Source organism: Mustela erminea, chromosome 2 (assembly GCF_009829155.1).
Source record: "Mustela erminea isolate mMusErm1 chromosome 2, mMusErm1.Pri, whole genome shotgun sequence".
Taxonomy (NCBI): Eukaryota; Metazoa; Chordata; class Mammalia; order Carnivora; family Mustelidae; genus Mustela; species Mustela erminea.
Genome location: NC_045615.1, coordinates 105,025,133 through 105,046,617, shown reverse-complemented (window position 1 = coordinate 105,046,617; position 21,485 = coordinate 105,025,133). Strand labels below are relative to the sequence as shown.

At 40.5% G+C, this 21,485-nt stretch overlaps 1 long non-coding RNA gene across 1 annotated transcript; it reads left to right on the top strand.

Annotated features, from left to right (window-relative positions):
- The first annotated feature begins 742 nt into the window (after positions 1–742).
- LOC116584885 lies at positions 743–11,709 on the top strand. The gene is made up of 3 exons (XR_004283365.1): positions 743–844; positions 3,974–4,091; positions 10,630–11,709. It is a non-coding gene; the product is annotated as an uncharacterized LOC116584885 (long non-coding RNA).
- The last annotated feature ends 9,776 nt before the right edge of the window (positions 11,710–21,485 follow it).

Below are 21,485 nucleotides of genomic sequence, written 5' to 3'. Positions count from 1 at the left end.
TTTCCTGTCTGATCCCTGAAAAGAGCACCAATTTTATTTATTTGTAAAATGGTGAAATTACTGAAAACCATAAAAAGCAGTGGAAAACTAAAAGGTTGAAGTGTTGATGCTCTCCGGAATTATCCTGACTTGATAGATTCTAGAGCTGGCATTGCCTCCCTCTGTCATGTGAATAAAACATCATCTTTTCATTTTTAAAGAAGTGGTTATATCAGTGTCTCTTTGATAATGTCTACTGGTTGTTTCTTTTTTGTAAAGATACAATGTTCATTTTCATACTCACAAAAGAAATTTAGGAATATCTATTCAATATTTGCAGTTCAGGGTCTGTACTAATAATCCTTATTACTTTTTTGCTCTGACTACCCAGCTGAGCAGAAGATAAACACATTTTGATGTCGTTTATTATATTGCAAGGTGATAATACTGACCAAACAAACAAATGGAATGACCTACTTTATTTTTTTTTTCTTTTCTTTTCTTTTTCCTTTTTTTCCCCCAAATCCCTTGTCTTGAAATCAGCCTGGGTTTGACTCTCCCATATTACACCTGCCAAATCTGTGAAGCGAGCATGTTGTCTTATTCCTCAGGGCATTCCTTTCTGAACATGGAGAATGGAGCTAATCCTAGTACTTCAGAGGGTTGTGGGCTGGACTGAACAAGAAAATATATACTTTGGCATGATAACTTACATATAATAAACTCTTAATCAATGTAACATCTTCTAATTTCATACAGTTACTGATAAGGTTTACGGTCCCAGCGGTGATTTGCAGCTCCTGCTCCACAGCGCAGGTCGCTGAGCTCGGAGAAGGACAATGAACTGATCCAGATCACATAAATGGTAGGCATCAGTGGAAAGCACTGGTTTACAATCAGGGGTCTTCTTGCCTCCAGGGGACCTTTGTCCATGTTCAGAAATTTGGGACTGTAACCACGGAGAAACGATAGTATTGGCATCCAGAGGTCAGGTTTGCTGCTAAACATCCTGCAATGCCTAGAATAGCCCCTATCGCAAAGATTTGTCTGCACTAAATTGTTATTAGCCCCAAGGTTGAGCAACCCTGGTTTCAGATCTATGTATTCTGACACCAAATCAAGAGTTATTTTAATTCACCTTACATGTCCCAAAGTACCTCAAAGCACATTGTAAAACTAAAACACTATTTTTGTTTTCTGAAAGGCAGTATAATATAATAGAAAACTTTAAGGTTTGACATATCTGGGTCTCTTCTCAGCTCTGCCACCTATTAACATTTAATCTGAGTGACCTCAGGCAAAAATTATCTCATCCAAGTCCCAGTGTCTCTGTTTGTGAAATGTATCAGGATGCTTTAAAAATTAGGAAAAATATAGATGACTAAGTATGCTGCCAGTACACAGCACAGGTTCCTTTGCGGTAGCTATGACAAAATTATCTTTATAGTTGAACTATCATTCATGGATGTGGGTATAGATACATATGATAAATTTCAATTTTGTCAACAAATATTTATGAGTAACTACCATGAGATAAACACTGAAAATGCAAAAATGAACCAAATGGAAAGGTTCCTATCATGATGCAAGTTACATTACAGATGAAAGGAAATGGGTAAAACATAAGGATAAAGAAAGAAATCTCAGATAATTATAGACGGTGGTCAGGGTGGTCTTCTGGGAGAAGGCAAATGGAGTAGAGATCTTAAAGGGGGAAGGGACAAGTGAAAAAGGAAAGAAAGACCACCCTAGAGAGAAGGAGTAATGAAGACAAATAGACCAGGTAAAATGCATTGGGGGAAGGAAACCAAGGATGTGGGAGCATGAAGCAGCCAAAGGAAGACTGTAGAGCAAGATCTTTCACCCTGCAGAGAACCATGGGAGGAGTGAAAGAGGGATAATGAATTGTTGCTTGGCCCCAAATAATGCACTTTGCAGGTTTCTACTTCCAAGAATTAAACCATGAGGTTTATCACCCCAGAATCCTGCCTTGAACAGAAACTATCAATCGACTTCAATTCTCGTGCTGGATCTCTATAATGAGGTTTATTACAAAGAAACATAATGTTCTGAGTTCCCGTGGGTTCCATGGAGATTGAGAGCCAAGTGGAACCTACTTTTTAATTACTGAGGTAGACAGAACTCAGGGCATGATATAGTGAAGGTTGAAACATGCCCCTTTGGACCCCAGAAAATTTGGGGGAATTGATCAATGGCAGGAGTAGACTGAGCAACTAAGAAGGAGTGGTCCTCCTTTGTCTCCAGTGTGGGGTTTGGCCTGGGCAAGAGTGAGGGCTTGAAACACATTCAGAAAGGTTTGGGGGAACTCAAAACATAATGAGGAACCAATGACATGGTTCTCTAGGGAAAACTTTGGGAAATGGTCAGCCCCCAGGAGAAACACTCCCCATGGCCACACTCTGCATGAGCAGAGGTGGATGAGGCTGAACAGAAGTTGAGGGAGAAGGCTAGACAGCTGGCTCTGAGGAGTTGGTGATAGTATCCAGAAGTTCCCCCACTGACATGAGGGATGGGGATGGAACATTACTGAGAGTACCAATGGTCCAGCAGATGCTGAGAGTCATTCCCTGAAAGAGGGTGGAGTGTGAGAGGATGCTTGTCTCTTGGTAGAAAAGTCAGGATCTGGAACTCCAGTTGTGAGGTTCATAGGCTGACCCCTGGTCAGTTTTCAGTTCAGGGAACACCCCATACTGGTCATTGGCTGATGTCAGTGCAGACTCAGATGGTATGCATGGATCTATGAGCCCCTCTTCCCCCATGTACCCTGATGCCATCCTGGTGAAAAAAAGGGGTATGGGGAAAATAATCTGAAAGACTATTTCATGCTCTAAACATTTAACACTAAAGAAATGTGTTATTCCAAAAAAATCACTTCAATTATTAGATAGGACTTAGCTTTCCAGATCGAACTTAATTTAGATTCTCTTCCACAACACAGTGGAGTAGAAAGACTAAATAGGAAATAGAAAGGTATTTTTGTTTTTGTTTTTGCATGTTTTAGTGTACTACAAATACATGTGACCCCACAACAGGGGAAAAAAAATGAAATAGCAAACTAGAAGTTTCCCAAATTTGAGCTGAGCAGAAAAGTACAATTGTCTGCTTTTCTAAATAAAAAAAGAAAATCAGGTCAACATCAAATAGGAAAAGAGGCTATCCTTTTTGTAAGAGGGCCAACTCCTCTATGAATGCTGGAGATGTTTAATCTTGTCTTTTGTAAGTGGTAACCTGTCTTTTCCTTTTCTTTGTCTCTGGGACAAGCACTGAGGGTCAGCCTGGCCCTCTGTCTACAGGCCTATTCATTTCTGATGTGTCAGTCCCCTGCTAGGAAGAGCCTATCTGTGGTGAGAGCTGCCAATTTGAGACCCAGGGCTTATGACCAGTGTTGCTAGATAGCATAGAAGTTGTCCACTTGCATTTGAATTTCAAGTAAAAAACATTTTTTATAAGTGTGCTCCAGTGTTACCTACAAATATTATATGAGACATAACTTTACTTAAAACATATGTTTTGTCTCTTGGCGCCTGGGTGGCTCAGTGGGTTAAGCCACTGCCTTCGGCTCAGGTCATGATCTCAGGGTCCTGGGATTGAGTCCCGCATCGGGCTCTCTGCTCTGCAGGAGCCTGCTTCCTCCTCTCTCTCTCTCTCTGCCTGCCTCTCTGCCTACTCGTGATCTCTCTCTGTCAAATAAATAAATAAAATCTTAAAAAAAAAAAAACAACATATGTTTTGTCTCTCTTAAATGTAACTAGAAACTCTATATTTATATTTGTTAATCTGTCAACCCTACTCTGAGCAATGGCAAACCTAGACCCGGATTCTGTGCCAAGTGGAAGGGTAAATGGGTCCCTGCCTCACTGTCCATCAATACTCTGCCTCAAATTGAGAGACAGGTAGGACTTACCTCTAGTATTTATAGATGTATAAATACCAATATAAATATAATTATAAACACATATATATTTAAAACCAGGTTTTGGGGACAGAGTACCCTGGCGGTTTGAAAATGCCCACCTACCCTGGATTTCATCATAGAAAGAGGCGTGCCTTCTCTTCACATCAATGACATTGGATTGCACAAGGATCTCCTGGTAGGTATCCTAGTGATGGTTTCACTGAAAGGAAACTTATATTCAAGGGGTAAAACAACAGTGAATCAAAGTAAAAAGTGAACTAGATTTATAGTGAATAGTTTTATAGCTTACAAGACCAAAATTTGAATTTCAACTCTACCCAGATATTACTATGAAAACTACCTTGACATTTTTAAGTCTCCAGTCGTCATCTACAGGAAAGTAAGACATGGAACACTGACTAGAGGGAGTATTTCATGTATTGATGTACACAAAGTACCAAATAGCACTTATGGAGATACTCACGTGACAGCTACTGATATTAATTTCTTTGTGGTCAAGTTTCCCATAAATAGTGATGCCATGACTAAAACCAGGGACCTGGTCCATAGCATAATCATGGGCACATGGAGGTATTTTAAAAAAGCTGGTTTGACAGCAGGGATGTCCATTATCACCACTGCTATTCAACATAGTACTAGAGGTCCTAGCCTCAGCAATCAGACAACAAAAGGAAATTAAAGGCATCCAAATCGGCAAAGAAGAAGTCAAATTATCCCTCTTTGCAGATGATATGATACTATATGTGGAAAACCCAAAAGACTCCACTCCAAAACTGCTAGAACTTATACAGGAATTCAGTAAAGTGTCAGGATATAAAATCAATGCACAGAAATCAGTTGCATTTCTCTACACCAACAGCAAGACAGAAGAAAGAGAAATTAAGGAGTCCATCCCATTTACAATTGCACCCAAAACCATAAGATACCTAGGAATGAACCTAACCAAAGAGGCACAGAATCTATACTCAGAAAACTATAAAGTACTCATGAAAGAAATTGAGGAAGACACAAAGAAATGGAAAAATGTTCCATGCTCCTGGATTGGAAGAATAAATATTGTGAAAATGTCTATGCTACCTAAAGCAATCTACACATTTAATGCAATTCCTATCAAAGTACCATCCATCTTTTTCAAAGAAATGGAACAAATAATGCTAAAATTTATATGGAACCAGAAAAGACCTCGAATAGCCAAAGGGATATTGAAAAAGAACGCCAACGTTGGTGGCATCACAATTCCGGACTTCAAGCTCTATTACAAAGCTGTCGTCATCAAGACAGCATGGTACTGGCACAAAAACAGACACATAGATCAATGGAACAGAATAGAGAGCCCAGAAATAGACTCTCAACTCTATGGTCAACTAATCTTCGACAAAGCAGGAAAGAATGTCCAATGGAAAAAAGACAGCCTCTTCAATAAATGGTGCTGGGAAAATTGGACAGCCACATGCAGAAAAATGAAATTGGACCATTTCCTTACACCACACACAAAAATAGACTCAAAATGGATGAAGGACCTCAATGTGCGAAAGGAATCCATCAAAATCCTTGAGGAGAACACAGGCAGCAACCTCTTTGACCTCTGCCGCAGCAACATCTTCCTAGGAACAACGCCAAAGGCAAGGGAAGCAAGGGCAAAAATGAACTATTGGGATTTCATCAAGATCAAAAGCTTTTGCACAGCAAAGGAAACAGTTAACAAAATCAAAAGACAACTGACAGAATGGGAGAAGATATTTGCAAACGACATATCAGATAAAGGACTAGTGTCCAGAATCTATAAAGAACTTAGCAAACTCAACACCCAAAGAACAAATAATCCAATCAAGAAATGGGCAGAGGACATGAACAGACATTTCTGCAAAGAAGACATCCAGATGGCCAACAGACACATGAAAAAGTGCTCCATATCACTCGGCATCAGGGAAATACAAATCAAAACCACAATGAGATATCACCTCACACCAGTCAGAATGGCTAAAATCAACAAGTCAGGAAATGACAGATGCTGGCGAGGATGCGGAGAAAGGGGAACCCTCCTACACTGTTGGTGGGAATGCAAGCTGGTGCAGCCACTCTGGAAAACAGCATGGAGGTTCCTCAAAATGTTGAAAATAGAACTGCCCTATGACCCAGCAATTGCACTATTGGGTATTTACCCTAAGGATACAAACGTAGTGATCCAAAGGGGCACATGCACCCGAATGTTTATAGCAGCAATGTCCACAATAGCCAAACTATGGAAAGAACCTAGATGTCCATCAACAGATGAATGGATCAAGAAGATGTGGTATATATACACAATGGAATACTATGCAGCCATCAAAAGAAATGAAATCTTGCCATTTGCGACAACATGGATGGAACTAGAGCGTATCATGCTTAGCGAAATAAGTCAAGCAGAGAAAGACAACTATCATATGATCTCCCTGATATGAGGAAGTGGTGATGCAACATGGGGGCTTAAGTGGGTAGGAGAAGAATCAATGAAACAAGATGGGATTGGGAGGGAGACAAACCATAAGTGACCTTTAATCTCACAAAACAAACTGAGGGTTGCTGGGGGGAGGGGGTTTGGGAGAAGGGGGTGGGATTATGGACATTGGGGAGGGTATGTGCTTTGGTGAGTGCTGTGAAGTGTGTAAACCTGGTGATTCACAGACCTGTACCCCTGGGGATAGAGTATTATGCCTCCATCAGAAAGGATGAATACCCAACTTCTGTAGCAACATGGACGGGACTGGAAGAGATTATGCTGAGTGAAATAAGTCCAGCAGAGAGAGTCAATTATCATATGGTTTCACTTATTTGTGGAGCATAACAAATAGCATGGAGGACATGGGGACTTAGAGTGGAGAAGGGAGTTGGGGGAAATTGGAAGGGGAGGTGAACCATGAGAGACTATGGACTCTGAAAAACAATCTGAGGGTTTTGAAGGGACGGGGGGTGGGAGGTTGGGGTACCAGGTGGTGGGTATTATAGAGGGCACGGATTGCATGGAGCACGGGGTGTGGTGCAAAAATAATGAATACTGTTATGCTGGAAATAAAAAAAAAAAAAAAAAAAAGCTGGTTTGAATTCATGTCCAGTATTCAGATAACTCTTTCAGATTAAGCATGTGCCTCCTTTATAGCACTATTTTGAAATGCAAATAGTAATGGGGTATTCTAGTAGTATCTTAAATCATGGACTCTTTTTTTTTTTTTTTTAAGATTTTTTATTTTACTTGACAGAGATCACAAGTAGGCCGAGAGGCAGGCAGGGAGAGAAAGGGGGAAGCAGGCTCCTCACGGAGCAAAGAGCCCAATATGGGGCTCGATTTCAGGACCCCGGAACCATTAGTGGAAGGCGGAGGCTTTAACCCACTGAGTTACTCAGGCCTCCCAATAATGGACTATTTTAATGAATTAAATTTATTGAATCCATTTTCTCATCAACCTCAGACTGGGCAAGAGAAATTTCCTACGTATACTATTAATGTCTTCTTGTGGGGCGGACCCAAGCTTTGGGTCACCTCTGAGTAAACATAAGTGGAGATAGTACTAGAAGAGGGGATAGTGACATAAGCAAAGGTAAGGATGTGGAAAAACCTGGAGCACAAATGGGGCTAGTGAAGGTCAGTGAGTGACTGTAGGAACAATTTTGATTCAAACCACTTTAGTGGCAAATCATCTTCCTCAATCCCCACCCCTTTAAGAAGTACAGGGATAGCCACAGTATTTCTCAATGAGACAGAATCAAAGGAGGAAATTTAGTGAAATATATATTTGAGTGAGACTCAGCTTCCTTTTTTGTACTGGAATTAATAGCCAGGAGTCCTGGGAGGTGGAAGGGGAGGGCTGAGTATGAGGGTTACTAGTTCATACCACACACCCTCTCTGCCAAGGACTGTTGACATCACACCTATTCCAGCTCGTAACCACCTCAGGAGTCCTGCCAGGAGGTTTACTTCAAAAGAAGTTTATGTGTATCTAGAAAATCAAATACATTACCTGCCCTTTCTTTAGTGTTCAATGTAATTATAAGTATATTAAGTGAAATTTCTCTAAATGTTTAAGATTACACAACTAACAAATCAAAGTATAAACTTTACTAATCTTCTTACACATTTAGAAGTTAATTACAAACCTTAGTCAAATTCTTGTCTCAATAAAAGCATAAGCCTAATGTGCCACGTTCCCTTAAGTGCTTCAGACACCTTAAAATAGGCATGATATTCACAAATTATCACAATAATTATAAAACATTTATATTTCTATTCAACCTATGAGAAAATTAGTGATTCTATAGATTTAGCTAATTTCTTGTTTGTTTATGTAACTTAATATATCTTAATGCATCTTTCCGCTTTACAGTCCCCTACCAAACAAAAAGATTATAGTAGACCCGCTGAGCTTCTTGAGTTATCCATGAATTGATTATTTACCGGAACAAGCAACACAGTTAGGGCTTCCAAAGCGACTCAAACCCTAGCAACTATTTCTTACCTGGGTTCCTCTTAGAGTCCTGATTGACTTATTATGTCAGTAAGAATGTCCCCAGACATGCCTTTTCCTGCAATCTGATGTCTTTGCACTCTTCCTTCTTTACATCTGTGATATAGAATATGTTATAGGCTGAATTGTATCTTTCCCTAAATTCTCAAATGGAAGTCCCAACCCCTCCCAATACCTAATAATATAACTGTCTTTGGAGATATGTTCTTTAAAGAGTTAACTAAATTAAAATGAGGTCATTAAGGTGGACCCTAATCCAAATGACTGGTGTTCTTATTAGAGCAGGAAATTGATCTTTATGGGGCTCAGGGTAAGCTTTCCCAAAATATACCAAAGTGGCATATTGATTACTTCAAATCAAAGTTACTTGAGAAACAACCAGTGTAAGAAGGACATTCTGACTCTCCTCTCTGTACTCTGGAAAGGAGGAATAAATCTTCCGTGTTAAGGGACCCCTCCCTGCACCAGGAGGTAGTGAGATATCCTTATCACCAGAAATGGGGAATTCAGGCACCAGATACTGCATAAATAAACTCGGCTTAGTTTTTTTTACTAATTAGTACTAATTAGTACCCAAGCCTAAGTGTCTTTTTATTGCCAGTTCTACAAATTTATTGTTTATTTGTCTAAAAGGTATAAATAAAAACTGCCTGCTTTGGTCACTTCTTTGGGTCTCACTTCTTTCTATGACCTCCCATAAGCATGAATTAAATTTGCTTTTCTCCTGTTCTGTCTCATGCCAATTTAATTATTAGACCAGCCAAAAGAACCAGAAGGGGTAGGAAAAATTTTTCCTCTCCTTGATGGTCTCCAAGGGGTCTTGGTTCTCTTTAGTTTAAGAACTACCTAGGATTGGAGAATGAGATGTGGGTGCTTGGTGTCCTTGCCAGTGCTTTCCACATGAGTGCTGGGGCATAGGAAGACACCAATGCTAGATTGCTAAAGGGAGAGAAGGGAAAAAACTTATTTCTAGTCAAGGTCATGCAGTTCACAACTGGACCTTTAATTTAACCTTAGGATTAATAAGTTATTTCAATTTATTTCCACTTTAGTATACTCAACTTGAATTTTAGCCCACACGCTTACTGAAATCATGTCTCCTTTTATTTTTATTTTCTCTTTATGCCCCATTGGCCACTATTTCTAATTATTTTATTGAACCTAAAGAATTCAAATCACTTCATAAATTGCTTCTATTTATCCTTTCTCAAATGTTAGTATAGATAAAAAGTAATTCAGCTTCTTCTACAGATGTTATAAACACTATCCATACTGTACTGGGTCCCCTTAGCATTGTATTTCCCAATCCTGTGGCCTAATTTTCTAAGGATGCAATTTACAAGTTCAATTACCTTCACCCACTCTTATCTCTGGACCTCAACTCATACACACACACACACACACACACACACACACACACACAGACAAGAAAGAAAGAAAAGAAAAGAAAAAGAAAAAGCCAAATCTCTGTGATTTGGGAATGAGTTAAGTCTGTGATCAAATCTGCTTCATTAACTAAAAGATCTGGACAGAGCGAATATAGAGCTGAGACATCCCCATCCTATAAAACCAAACACTGAATGGCTCTCATCCATTCTTTCACCATCTGAACCTGAAGATTAAAAAGATTAAACCATGTAAAAGTACTTTATGAACTTAAATCATGTGTAAATTGTCTGCATTTTTATTTCAAATTACCCCTCGTGAGTTATTTCAGGCATTAAGGTATTACGGTGCTCACCTAAGTATCAGCAGCAAGGTCCTCATGAAGTCTGTGTATCCTGGATTTCCAGCTCAGTGCTCTATCTACCCCCAGATTACGCAGCACCTCAAATACGAAAATGAATTCCATGGATGAGAAGCAATCATTCATCCGTTGGCCAGGCTCTCATCTTTCCCTGCACACCTGACAGGAAGAGACCCAACCAGAAAGGCCTCACTTACCTGAGATAAAGGTCAGTCCACAAAGGACTGTGACGCCAGGGGCTCTGCCCTTAAGTTGTGCAACAGAGAGCTGCATTAAGGTTGTAATGCATGCAAACCTTCCTGGCCTATTTCATCCATGCCAGTTCCCAGGGATGACACTCCAAATCTGAATTAGAGGCACACCTTTGTTTCCATTCCAACATAACCAAAGAAAGAAAGCTCATGACACAGCAGTTTAATTAGAGTATGCAAATGACTATGCTCCCATTTCCCTCGTGTGTGTTCCAGGTTCTGTCTTCTTGACAAGAGGAGAATGCAGCTCAGAAAAGGGAAGGCTGGAAACAAATAAAGTGAGCCATCTGTAGGCCTTCACCATGGTGTGGCAGAAAAGTGGTGAAGGGTGAAAGGCCACAGACTCGCTGCCACGCGTGCTGTCATGTGACATCAGTCCCATGTTGAACTTGTGAGGTGTCTCTTTGGTGTGGCTGGAAAGTGAAAAGCATGCCCTGCAAACAATATCTGACTTTTGTAAATTTATTTTTAATAAGCATACTTTACAGTAGCCTCTTTTACATACAGTTTTATGATACCTGACAGAGGCCAGTGTAACCATCAACACAATGAGGATATAGGAGAGCTCCATTAACACACAGCAACTGCTTTCTGTTCAAACCCTTCATATTCAAATACTCCACCTACCCAGTAACCCTGCAGACCACCATCAGTTCTTCATCCCTCTAGCTTTGCCTTTTACACGATGTCATATAAATGGAAATCTGGATTTGTTCATTTGCATAATGTGTAATGTATTCGAGATCCATCCCTGTTGTTGTGTCTATCAGTAATCTGTTCTTGTTTGTGGCCCTGGGGCATTCTATTGTATGGATACCCCAGGGCTTGTTCATCCATGCATCAGTTGAAGGACATTTGGGTTGTTCCCAGGTTTGGGTGATTACCAAGGAAACTGCTATAAATATTTACATCCATGTTTCTGTGTGACCTAAGTTTTTGTGTCCTTGGGTAAATACCTAGAAGTAGAAGAGCTGAATCTGGGATGAGTACAAGTTTAACTTTGTAAGAAATTGCCAAACTGTTTGTAAAGTGATTGTATCATTTTGCATCCCCACCTGCAACGTATCACAATACTAGTCTACCATCTCGCCAACACTTAGTATTGTCAGGTACTATTATTGTCATTGTGGTTGTAGCAATTCTAGAGAGTGTGGGGTGGCATTTTATTCTGGATTTAATCTGCATTCTCCTTATTACTGATGATGTTGAGCATCTATTCATACCTGCCATCATATATTTTCTTCAGTGAAATGTATGTTCAAACATTTTGTCCCATGTTAGATGAGTTATTTCCTTATTCCCAATTCAATAAACAGTTTCTAAGTTTATATATATTTTTAAGATTTTATTTATTTATTTGACAGAGAGAGATCATGAGTAAGCAGAGAGGCAGGCAGAGAGAGAGAGGAGGAAGCAGGCTCCCTGCCAAGCAGAGAGCCTGATGCAGGACTCCATCCCAGGACCCCGAGATCATGACCTGAGCCAAAAGCATAGGCTTAACCCACTGAGCCACCCAGGGGTCCCCTCTAAGTTTATATTTTTTATTAACTAATTTTACTAAGTACAAGTTGACTAGCCACAATTATTATAAACAGAATTTAAATCACTGATAGCAACAGAAAGCTAGATTTTAAGAAACCCAAATATTTATAGTTCTAGAACAATGCTTCTGAAAGTTTAGTGTGCAAATGAATCATGAAGGGATCTTGTTAAAAATGTAGATTCTGATTCAGTGGGTCAGAGCTTGAGCCTAAAAGTCTGTATTTCTAATAAGTTTTCAGGTGACACTGATGTCAAGGATGCTTACATCACATTTTAACTCACAAGTGTCTAAAAGATCTTGGTTCAAATCCCCTTTTATAACCCCCAAACTGGCTAACACTCATCATGTAATTAAACCTGCTTTTACTTTTGGAAGAAAAAGGAATATGAAATTAATAAAGACATTCAGATCTCTAGATGTACTGTTAAAACTTGAATAGGTATGCCACAGAGTTTCTGTGCAAAATATCTGTCCAAAATTATGCTGTCACATTGGTTGATTTTGTTAATAAAGAATAGAGAAATTTCCTCATTGAAATTATGCCAGTAAAGAAATAGTTATCTATGTGCTTCATTAATATTGATTATTTTTTTACCCTTAGAATCCTTCATTGTAGTCACTGGTTGAAGTAAAACTTTTTGTATTTTCTCCCCATTACATGGAAGTGGGTGGGCTGTGTTCACCTAGGACCTTATTTTATTGTCCCAGTTTCTTTGAGGTCTGGAATTTGTGTCTCATTGTTAATTTAAAAAAAAAAAAATTGGAACACTATTATCCAGAGAAGAAAATTATTTATGATTTTGGGAAATGCAAACAGTTTTTGTGAAAGGGGTATATGTATATATATATATATATAGTGGGTAAACAAGATAAGTCATTGAGATTCAGGAAGAAGATATTGAAACTTCTATTTTCAATGATTTTTAAATTTTAAAAAATAGGAAACTTACATTTCACTGTTACTGAGCAGATCAATGGACACATGGGCCTTCATTCTGTCTCTATGCCATAAAGCAGAGATAAAGAATTCCATTTTGGACATAAGTTTTAAGTATCTGAGAGTATTTCAATGGAGATGTCAAGTAAGCAGACTGGCAGTCATAAGAGAAAGAGAGCTGGACCCATAAACCAACGAGGTGCCATAATGGAGACAGAGTGGAGAGGATTGGTTCAGTAACAAAAAAGGCATTCATGGGAGGGAATTATAACACTTAGAATTTCAGTAGAAGAAGACGAAGAATCAAGGAAAACTGAGGAAGAGGTAAAGAAGTCAAGAATGGCAAGGGGATGCAAGCAGTCTCCCAGGAGAATGGTATTTCAGAAAATATTAGACAGATGGGGTGCCGGGGTGGCTCAGTCAGTTAAAAAATGCATCCAACTCTTGATTTCAGCTCAAGTCATGATCTCAGGGTTGTGGGATTGAGCCCCCACTACTAGGCTCTGCACTCAGCGTGGAGTCAACTTGGGATTCTTTCCTCCTGTCCTTTTCCTCATTTGAGTGTTCTCTCTATTTCTCTTTAAAATAAAGAAATAGGGGCACCTGGATGGCTCCGTGGGTTAAGTCTCTGCCTTTAGCCCAGGTCATGATCTCAGGGTCTTGAGATGGAGCCCCACATTGGGCTTTCTGCTCGACGGGGAGCCTGCTTCCCTCTCTCTCTGCCTGCCTCTCTGCCTACTTGTGATCATGATCTCTCTCTCTCTTTGTCAAATAAATAAAATCTTTATTTAAAAAAATTTAAGCAATTGGACATAATATCTTTAAAAATATAAAATAAAATGGAATAAAATCTAAAAAAATTAAAATAAAATGGTAGACAGCGTGTCAGGAAAGATTGATAAACTCTGTGAAATATCGCTGGAGAGCTTAGTAAAAAGAAGCAGAACATGCCTATTGGATTTGATTACCGGGACCAATGTCACTGGTGACCTCAACAAGAGGGTAGTTGTCTCTAAAGATCCCACGTGCAAACTGGAAGCACATTTATTGTTGTTGACAGTTGTTTTCTTTGGGTGTAAATAAATATATGGATGCTCCAATAAAATTTGAGGAAATTAAAGAATTTCAAAAGGTGACTAACAGAAATATACTTTAAATTGATTACCCATAATCCTATCTTCTAAAGGCACTCTTTGTCATAATGTTGTGTGTCTAACTCCTATGTCTTCTTATTTGGTAGGTTTTTGTTTTTTTAAAATCTCTTCCACATAATTGCGATTATATTTTATGCACTGATTTTTCACTTCACGTTTTAACAAACACATTTTAAATGCTTTGTAAGCATAGCATACCATAAAGTGAACATACCATATAGATATCCATCACATTTAGACTATTTCCAATCTGAAGACTATTATAAATAAAGCTGAATGAGCATTTTTCTGTACAAACCTCTCCCCCACCCCAATTATTTTGGACTATTTTCTCAACAGAGGAAAATCCGTCAGGTAATTTCTAGGTCTTATGTTATGAGTACCTTCAAACTCTAAGGAAGGACCCACGTTAAACAAATATTTGTGGCTATGGAGGAAAAGAAGGACCTCAAATTACTCCCCAAACAAGATAAACTCTTGGCAGGTTTAATTCAGCAATTTCCACGAATACAACTTCTAATTTCTTTTTTCTGATGATTTAGAATATTACTTTTTCATCTCTTCCTCCAAAGGTCTAAAATTTCCCTAGTACTGAGAACGGGAACATCACTTTCAATAAAGAGAGTAGGGTGGGAGGGGGGAGAGAGAGAGGTGGGAAGGGGAGGGACAAGGCAAGAAAAGAGAAAAGAAGTCCATTTGCTTCCATTAATTTTAAGCAAGTCTTTGAGTCTTATGTAAACTTCTCTTTTTATCCAAATTTTTGTATTGTCAAAAGCTGGAGCACTGGCATAGTAGACACTTACCTATTTTAGCTTCTCTGACAGCTGACCTCCCCTGCCTCTATCTGCAGTCTCTCATTTGGGAAACCTCTATTACATAGAGTTTTGGGGAGAAGCACTGTCCCTCCCTAGAAAATGAAAAGCAGTCACAGTTCTTCTAGTCTTGACTTGAGTCATCAGGAGGTCACACATGAATTGGGCTCAGCAAGTGGACAATTAATGCTGGGGTTGGCCTTTGAGAGAGCAATGTTAGAGGTCAATTGTCATTGCCATGGTGGTCTGAGTAGGCCAGCCCATGCCCATGTTTGAGCTCTCCTATAGTCCTTGATGGTCAGCTCTTCCTGGTGATCACCCATCTCCATATCTGGTCCTCCTTGTTGTTCAACGAGCCCTGATTATCTTTCAATAATCCCTCAAATATGTTAGCACGCACCAGTCTTTGTTGCTTGTAAGGAGGTCTCTGCTTAGGCCCAATAAGCAGGGTCAGGTCACATGTAGCATTTTGGATTTTTTTTCTTTAGAGCAATAGAAAGCCACTAATGGGTAGGAATTCTTTCAGCACAGGACTGGTTATCTGTGGAGAGGGGAGGAGGATGGAGGCCTAGGGAATGAATGAGAGTTAAGAAGAAAGAGTGACAGCAGAAACAAAAAAAGCATATGTAGGTGAAGCCTTCAGGTCCACAAGGAGCAGAAAGCAGGCTGCTTATAGGAACAAGGGCACTCTCCCTTCTTCATTCAGAGGCTCTGGACACCAGGAAAGGAACATCAGGGGGATAAATGTGTCTGGAAGCAGTTACAAGGACAAATGAGAATGCCTGAAAAGGCCTTTTATGCAGCTCCTGTGTAGACTCACAGAACTGTGTTTCATCCACTTCATGGAGCAAAATATAATGAATAGTTTTATAATAATCTCTTCTTCTGACAGCTCTCAACCCCTCAATACTCATCTCTGACATGCTAGATAGAAATAGGCTACACCAGCATAATGCCACCTCTCCTAACTTCTAGAAGAATTTCCTAAGCTTCACTGATAAGATTCATCTGCAATTCTGGCTAAAAAACTTAGTTTCCCAGTCCCCTCCTTAAAAGGGGGTAGAACATGAGAAGGAATTTTAACAAGTTCTGTCAGGTAATCTTCGTCATCATGGAAGTTTGAGAAACATCCTTTGAGGTCTCTTACCTGGTGAAGGTATGGAATAGACACTTAGCAGAGATTTTTCCTGCTAGGTCCTCTGTAGTGTCATCCCACCAAGGGGTGGTTTGAAGACCGCAAGTAAGTGTTCTTGATTGTTCATCCACCAGCATTTCCAGGAGGGCTTGTAAAAATGCACATTGCTGGTCCCACCCCCAGAGTTTCTGATTCAGAAGGTCTCGGTAGACATCTGAGCATTTGTAGTTCTAAAAAAATCTCAGGTGCAGCTGAAGCTGTTGGTCCTGGACCACATTTTGAGAACTGCTGACATAGAAGGAACACAATATCCCCAGACACTCAAGACATAATTATCACTCAGTGATTCCTCCTGAGGAAATCCCCTCCAATCAACAACCCCTCAGAACAGGACAGGGAATCTTCTATACAGAGTTACACACTCTAAGGCACCTGAGACCTAGACCTCCTCTTTTACAGTATATCAGAAAATAAAACCTGGAATTCTCCATGTGGTCAACGGAGACTCAGAGATTCAGTCCCAATCCTAACCCTTGTTGGAATAAATTAAAACAAGTAGGAGATCAAAGGGAGATGAATACCTGCATAAAGGTAATGTTTCTATAGTACAGCTTTGGGAGACCCATAGCAAAGTTAAAGCAAAGAAACTGAGGCAAAACCACCAGGGCCTTGGGAAACATCCGCTCATGTTGGGAAGAGGCCAGCTGAGATACAGGGAAGCTTGTGCTGAATGTGGTGCCAAGGTGGGGGTTGGGGAGTGTTGACAAAGTCAAGCTGGAACTTCTCACTCTCCCCTACCATGTGCCATGCTCTGGTGGAACATAGAACATCAGGTACAGAGTTAGGACCACAGGACCTGAAGGATCTACCTTGGGAGGGCTTTGAGTAAGTCCCAGACAATGCAATGTCCTAAGCACTTTCCATGAAATAACTCTCTTAATACTCACACTAACCCAACAAGTAGATACAATAACCATCATCTTTTTTGGACTAAGAAACAGGGTCACAGAAAAGCCATGTGCCGTGGTGGATGTCATACAGTGAGCCCTCAGTGGAGCCACATTTCAAATCCAGGTCGTTTGACTTCAGAGACTACAGGCCTAACTCAATATACGGCTGTTGTTTCTTAACAGAATGCATATTTCTTGATCATCTGCTACCTCCAAGTCATTATTTTAGCTACTGGGGGTGGGGACTAGAGGAGGGGAAAATAAAATAGATACTTTCCTTGCCTTGAAAAGAGTAAAATCTGTTAGGATGGACAGACCCACTTACAGAACTCTGAAACTAGGCAGATTGCAAGTATAAGCTTCTATGTCTGGTTAAAAGCTACAGGGATTTGGGGATACAGAGAGAGAAATGGGGATGGGTGGATGGCAAGTTGTGGAGACCCTGGGAATCCTTTAATCGTGGCCCTAAGTGGATTGTAAGCAAAAATAAATAAATAAATAAAAATAAAAGCCAGTCCCTCTAGTGTTGACGCTTGAAAGAGGATATCTTGGAGGAAGAGGCAGCTGATTCTGAGGCTCTGACCTCATTTTTCAGATTCCCTTAGCTTTGCACCCCTCTCTGGTTCCTGCTATCACCATCCTACTGGCTTCTGAGGGTAGTAATGTTTTTCAAACACTCTGGCCCAGACAAAAAAAGATCTTTCTATTAACTCCCCACTGTACAGCTGAGGCCAGGCTGGAATTAACAAAAATGAAAATCAATAAGTCCTTCACTAAATGCTCAGGCATAGAAACAAGAAAATAAACTGTCCTATAATATCACAACTCTGTCTAATAGGACTGCTCTGTCCACACAGAACCACCCGGAAGAAGGACAGAACACCTGTGATGATACCTGCTCTTCTCAGACCGGGGAATCCTCAAGTTTACAAATGCTATTCTCATCCCTATCTGTAATCTGGACTCCTTGATGTCTAGACAAGGAGATGGAGAGAGGTCTTCCCTGGATCTGGTGCCTGACCTCTTAGGTCCAGCCTCCCATGTTCTATCTCACCTCTGCTCCAAGTAGTTGGAAGTAACTGACTTTCTCCTCCCGGCTTTTCTTTATGGCCTTTCAAAGAACACCATGGCTACCTTATCTGAAATCAAGTCTGGACACTTGTTAATTAACTGCCTAAGTTTGATCCAGATACCTCATCTTCCTGAGTTTCTGTTGGTGAACTTAGGGGTGTGAATTAGTGGTTAACTCAGTCCCAGTTCTGACCTTTCTATAATTCTAGGCCCATTTGTGGGCATGACTCAAGTTGCTCATCACATATATTTTGCCTCATCAGTAATACATTAAGGAAAATTGCCTGAACCTGAAAGGTCAAGTCTATGAGGAGGGCCCATGTGCCTAAGCTCAAAGATCCATTGCTTTCAAAGAATTAGACTGGGTGAGTAGGACCCGGGCTCCTGGATTCTCTATATCTACATTCACAGTATTGAAAGTGCATTAGGACTAAAGGAATCCTGGGGCCCTTTCCATCTCTGGCAAGCTCAGCCTCAAGTAAAAATAGTGTGGCCAGTATAAACACAAAAGCTGAGTCATCAGCTTCCCCTCAGGCCCCTGCATCCAGTCTGTAAGCCATCAGAAATGGCATGCAGGATTCAAGCTAGTGCTTTCCTATGATCTACAAGTCAACGCCCTGGTCACTCACCACAAGATGATTAGCATATATATGGAGGCAACAGAACTTGGATATGAGGATGAAGATGATGATAAGGCTCAAGCACTAAGAGGATAATGCCCTAGTGGAAATACAGAGTGGCCCAAGGTGACCTTATTGACATCACCATCATCATATCAACTGTGTGTTGAAGGCCACACCATTGGCAGAAGGCTTTTCACCAGTAAGGCACCTAGAACACTGTATGCTTCCACTTTGGCAGATTTGGGAGAGTCAGACCTGGAAGATACAACAGAACCAAGGTGGAAATGCCTCTCAATGACAGTAAAATTGGGATCAAAATCAGAAACTCTGCTCCAATGGAGAATCAAAGTTAGGAGACCAGGACGGTAGGAAACAAATATTGAGACCTGGATGCAGAACCAAAGAATTCGGAAGGTAGAAGAAGAGGAGAGCCAGGACCATTGAATGAGACAGAACTACATTCTGGACAAAAATGGAAACAAACAAACAAACAAACAACAACAACAATATACTCTATTTCTGAGGTTGGATATTAAGGTGGCTTTTTACATACTGGTGGAATACTACATGGGAATCATGAAAGTCTCTCTAAATCAATCCAACTCATCAAAAAGAAATAATGGACTTATGTTTTCTGGGTTCCATGGTACATTGGCTTCCAACTGAATTTGGTTTCTTTCTTCCTTCCTTCCTTTTTTTTTTTTTTAAGATTCTTATTTACTTATTTGAGAAAGAGAAAGAGAGAACAAGCTGGGAGAGGGACAGTGAGAGAGGGGGAAACAGGCTCCCACTAAGCAAGGAGCACAATGTGGGGTTCGACCCCAGGGCCCTGGGATCATGACCTGAGCTGAAGGCAGATGCTTAACCACCTGAGACACCCAGGCACCCTTGGATTTGGTTTCTACCACATAGTTGCAGGGTATATTACCTACATATCACTGAATAACAATTTACAACAAATCTAACAGCTAAAAACAGCACGCGTTTATTTTATCACTATTTCTGGGGATCCAGAGTCCAGACCCAGCTTGTTCTCTGCTTCAGAGTCTCCTCTGAATGCTATAGTCAAGGTGTTGGCAAGGGCTGCAGCATCCCTTCAAGATTTGACCAGAGGAAAAAATCCTCTTCTGAGCCCATGTGATTGTTGGAGACATTCTGTTTCTTGCAGGCCATAGGAGAGAGAATCTGAGTGTTCTGCTGACTATCAGTTAGAGGTTACTCTCATTTCCTTGACATGTGGCTTTCCCTGAAGGGCAGCTCAAAACATGCATGGCTTCTTTGTAGACAGCAAGAATGTCTCCTAGCAAGACAATTATAATCTCATATAACATAATTGTGTGCATGAAATCACCTATATGCCATCACCTTTACAATATTCTAGTTGTCCGAAGCAAGTCAGAGGACACATCACACTCAAGCAGAAGGAATTATGCAAAGGCTTAAATGGGAACCATCTTAGCATCTGTCACACATAAATAGACCTGCTAGTTGGGGTTGGATCTCAATGCTACTCTACTATTCTCCTTGAGGAATTAAACAAAGACACCATAGTATGTGATATAGTTACAGACTCCTAAACGAAACAGCATAACTCACTAGGTGTTCAGAGTTGGTGGGACAAGGTTATTTCTCCTTCCTGTTGGCTAATAGTTGAATTTCCATCACCAGGAATAAAAGCTTCCTTTTCCCAAATAGCCAAATGAGGCAGAGAACTTAACAAGGAAAATTATTAGGAGTTATATCGGGGTCCTCTAAACCTACTGTACGAGTTGAGGCAAATTTTGGTTATAAAGGCTTGTGAAGAAAGCTTAAGGGATTTGGTTGACTCACTATGAGTCAGTGGTGTGATGTGGCTGCCAAGAATAGCAAAGGCTATGTTAGACTCAGTGTAATTAGTCCAGATGGAGGATTAGTCCGGAGGAGATGACCCTTTCTCAATTTGTGCTGCTGCAGCCACACATGAAGGCTAGTGCTAATGTCAGATCCCACATTCTAGGAGGGACATGGTCAAAATAGTGTACCTGTAAAGGAGAGTCCCCAGGAGGTTAAGGAGGTTAAAACCATAGAAGATAGCTAAAAAAATGAGGACTGGGAATATTTAATCTGTAAAGATAAGCTCCTGAACTAGAAAGGAGTATTGTTTTGAAACACTAGAAGACTGTCTTATGGACAAGATATTGGGGAAGAAGTTCTTTATAGGAGCCTAAAGGTTAGAGCCAATGCTCTTAGTAGAAATCTTGGAGGATCATTTGTCTGCTCAGAGTGAGAAACATTCCCCAGGGGGTCCAGCAGTCATAGCAGAGGACAGATGTTTCTCACCAGAGGTCTTCATTGTGTCATTCAGTTACTCAACAAACACTTCTTAGGTCCAACTGATGACCAAGGACCAAACTATGCAGATGCCCAACAAAGAAAATGTATCCCTGTCTTTGACGACTGTACCTTGAAGACAAGAAAACAAACAATTTCAATGAAAGATTGAAAGTAACCAACAACCCCCAAGACTCAGACGTGCATTTCTTGGTCATGTCAAATCCAGGGGGCACAACTCACTTCCTGTGGCTCCATGTGCCTTCTCATTCTGGGACTTGGGACAGAAAAACAAAAGTGCTAGTAGGAATCTTGTGATGTCTTTGAAAATTTCCGCTCCAGGGAGGCTAATTTGCTCGCATTACAAAGGCCAGAGCGTGTCACTGCCAAGTCTTGCCACACAGCAATAGGCACCCAGGCTGTACAGGGTAAAGGAAGCAAATGTTCCTACAGGGCCCTCAAGTCATTCTGTGGGTGTTGAGGGGACATGATTTTGTGGAAGACACAACTACTTAGGAGGGGCTTCAAGGAAGAGGG